Source organism: Heteronotia binoei, chromosome 4 (assembly GCF_032191835.1).
Source record: "Heteronotia binoei isolate CCM8104 ecotype False Entrance Well chromosome 4, APGP_CSIRO_Hbin_v1, whole genome shotgun sequence".
NCBI classification, from domain to species: Eukaryota; Metazoa; Chordata; class Lepidosauria; order Squamata; family Gekkonidae; genus Heteronotia; species Heteronotia binoei.
This window is the reverse complement of record NC_083226.1, coordinates 43,460,835-43,464,387: the sequence shown is the minus strand read 5'-3', so window position 1 is coordinate 43,464,387 and position 3,553 is coordinate 43,460,835. Positions and strand designations below refer to the sequence as shown.

The 3,553-nt window shown below is 39.0% G+C and overlaps 1 pseudogene; it reads right to left on the bottom strand.

Moving 5' to 3' along the window:
- Positions 1 to 1,066: 1,066 nt before the first annotated feature.
- On the bottom strand, positions 1,067 to 2,065 carry LOC132570098 (fumarate hydratase, mitochondrial-like; annotated as a pseudogene).
- Positions 2,066 to 3,553: the final 1,488 nt, after the last annotated feature.

Sequence of the window (3,553 nt, the reverse complement as noted above, 5' to 3'; positions counted from 1 at the left end):
CTCCTATAAGCAGATTAATGTCAGCTGCTCTGAGTCCAGTCCCACATATACATCTAGGTGCCATTCATCTATATACCAAATTTCTCATGGTTTATCTTATATTTTTGTTGATAATATTAACCTTTTAATACTCTTTCCTTTACATACCTCCCCATTTTACCTCCCCAACCCAAAAGAAATCACATACAGATTATGTGTGTGTGTGATATATATTTAAAACACAGATATATGGAAATATAATCTTCAACATTTCATAATGCTTACTTCCAGTCCAATTAGTCCAAAGTAGGAAAATAAATTCATGTATTGATTTTAACAGTTATAAGATTTTTTGTGCAACATAAGGAACAGTCCCACCAGAACGCCAGTCCCTCTTTATCTCATAAGGACGCGTTGTAGCTTGATTGGGAGTGTTCCGGTGAAATAAAATAGTTTTCAGTCTGTTCAATCTCAACAAATGTGTACAGTCAGGAATTCACTAGGCTGTGCAGCCCATCAGTCCATAGTGCAACAGGTTTGTACTAATTTCCCTGTTTCACTTTTTGCTTCTTCAAGCTGCATAAAATGAACATCAATAAGAATTGCAATCAATATTAAATTAACGAGAGCAACTTCACAAACACTGTGTATACTGGCATAAAAAAAGGTACATACCTTTACACAAAGAATTTCAGTTATGGGTAAGAATTCCAACTATTTTTTATCAATAAGTTGACAAGTGTTACAAAAAAGCATGGTTTTAACCATTATATACATACAGGTGTAGTTAATTAAGCATTCCTTAAAAAAACCTTTAAGGCTACAGCGATGTTCAAAAGCACTATTTTAACAGCACCAAGGATACAGAACTAATTTTCTACAGATGCTATCACCATACAAAAAATACAAACTTATAAAAAACAAGTCAAATCCCATTCATTGTTCAATCCCCGGGGACTCAACGTGTTTAACTTGAAAATCAAGCACATCTCTTGCTGTAGGAGCCATCTATTGCAATCTACTTTATTCTGTAGTCTAGATGGAAATTTTAAAATCACGCAAAACCGCATTGATTCTCATCTGGAACTTATTTTCTTACTTTCCCTGGCATAATGCTGCTTCCAGGTTTGTTTTCAGGCAATATCAGCTCCCCTAGACTGCAGCATGGTCCAGACCCCAGGAAATGGATGTCATTGGTTATCTTCATCAGGCTGCAAGCCAAAGTGTTCACTGCCCCACTCAGCTCCATCAGAGCATCATGAGCAGCAACAGCTTCAGATTTGTTTGGAGTGGAAACAAAAGGCAACCCTGTGAGTCCAGCCACTAAAGCAGCCACCTTCTCAGCAAAACCAACTCTTGTGTTTAGGCCTGTGCCAACTGCAGTACCACCAATTGCTAGTTTATAAATCCTTGGTGTGGCCGACTGAATCCTGACAATGCTGTACTTGACTTGTTGCACATAACTGCTAAATTCCTGCCTAAGGTTTAGAGGAACAGCATATTGAGTATGAGTGCATCCTATTTTAACAGTTCTGAAAAATTCTTTGGCCTTAGCATCAAGGGCATCATGAAGCTTCTGCAACCCTGGTAACGATATTTCATGCACTTCCTGGGCAGCAGCAATATGCATGGCCTTTGGAAATGTGTCATTTGAGCTCTGGCTTTTATTAACATGCTCATTTGAATACACTGGATCCTAGCTTCCCAGTTTGCCTCCCAGTATCTCAATGGCTGTGTTGCTGATGGCTTCATTGTCATTCACATTGGTCTGAGTTTCAGATCCAGTCTGCCAAACCACCAAAAGAAAATGATTGTTTAATTTGCCTTCTGGTACCTCATCTGCTGACTTCATAAGGGCACTGGCAATCTTTGAATCAAGACTATAATCCTGATTTACTTCAGATGCTGCTTGTTTTAAGATACCAAATGCTCTTATTACTTGAACTGCCATCCATTCAGTCACACTGCCAGTCTTAAAGTTCATTGTAGAACTCACTGTTTGGCCACCGTAATATTTGTCATTTGGAATGTTCAGTTCACCAAGGGTATCATATTCTTTTCTAAAAGATCCCAGACTGGCCATCATCTGCTGCTTGTCCGTTTCCAGATTGCTCCAGAAATTCTCAGAAATATTTCTGTGTATGTGTGAGAGATAGAGAGGCCAAGCAACAGAGCAGAGGTGTGTAGGTTCATGGGCTGAAGTGTGTGACTGCTGTGGGTGCATGTCATGCGGCAGAGAGAGTGCAGTGAGCAGTATATGGTGGCGGCTGAGAAGAAGGTCTTATTTTCCTACACTTCTAAATTGCTCAGCTAATTCCAGCATCTTGTCAAGTGGAAGTTCCCACTTTCCTGCATTTTTTTATGTGGTCATCCTTGGCATCCCATACAGTCTGTTGCTCTGCATATTTAGCTGGGTGATCAGTCTGGATAACAGTCCACACAACTTTTCGATAAGATGGGTCTTCATTCTTTCAATCCAAATTGGATAGTTGCTCTTTGTGACCATGCTGTGCACCATAGGAAGTTGCCATCTTTGTTGTTTTGTTCTGCCTGCTCATGCCAAAGAGCTTCTAGTGAACTTTCTACCATAAATAGAGATGTGCTTATAATCTGGGCCTATAACCCCTGTTGACAGAGTAATCAACACAGCAATGATGCACAACCTGATTAAAGAGTAGATAAAGATTTGTTTAGGAACTAGCATACTTGTTAGGAAAGAAGATAGACAGAGATAGGGTCCTAACTATCTCTCTCTCACACACACACACACACATAGAGAGAGAGGTATTTCTGACAATTTCTGGAGACAGACAAGGAATGTGACTTAAAGAAGAGAATGTGCTGATCTCATTACCCTAATTGTCTTCTTGCTGCCCTCTTTAGGTTCTTCTTCTCTTCTTCTTTGTACACCAGAGATTCTTTTACAATGGTAAGTCATGTCTCACACTTCCCCCACTGAAAATAGGTGAAAGAAGGCAGATAAGGAGCCTGCCACTGCAATCCTACCAACTACCAGTACTATGGAGTCATTGTTGGCTTCATTGCTGCTATACCTAGAGCACTTAAAGCTGCGGTTTTGAAGTCGGTGAACACTGGCTGTCTCACACATTCTGGAACATAAAGGAAGCCATCAAGCACAAACTGGGATTAGACAGCACAGTCTCTTTCTTAATTAATATATTTTTAAGAATCACAATGATTCAGATGAGACAGCAGAACTGGGGAAGGATCAAGGATAGTCTAGAAATATTCACATAAGAAATAAGCTAAAACTGTAAATAAGGAAGGGGAAAAAATTAAATGGCATTAATATAGATTTCCATTTGGCACTGAGCATTTGAGCCAAGTGTGAAATTGCAACATGATGCAGAGAGTGTTCATCTGTTTAATGAAGGTGTATGTGCTGAAAATGCTGTTCTTTAAGATATTTTCTTAGAACTATAATGTGTGATGGTAATGCTCATAATAATTATTTCATTACTATAAAGGCACAGGAGTGGGTCTATATTTAAGGAAAATTGCCTTCCTTGTATAAAATTCTTAAAATCAAATCTGCAAATGAAATCTTAACAGT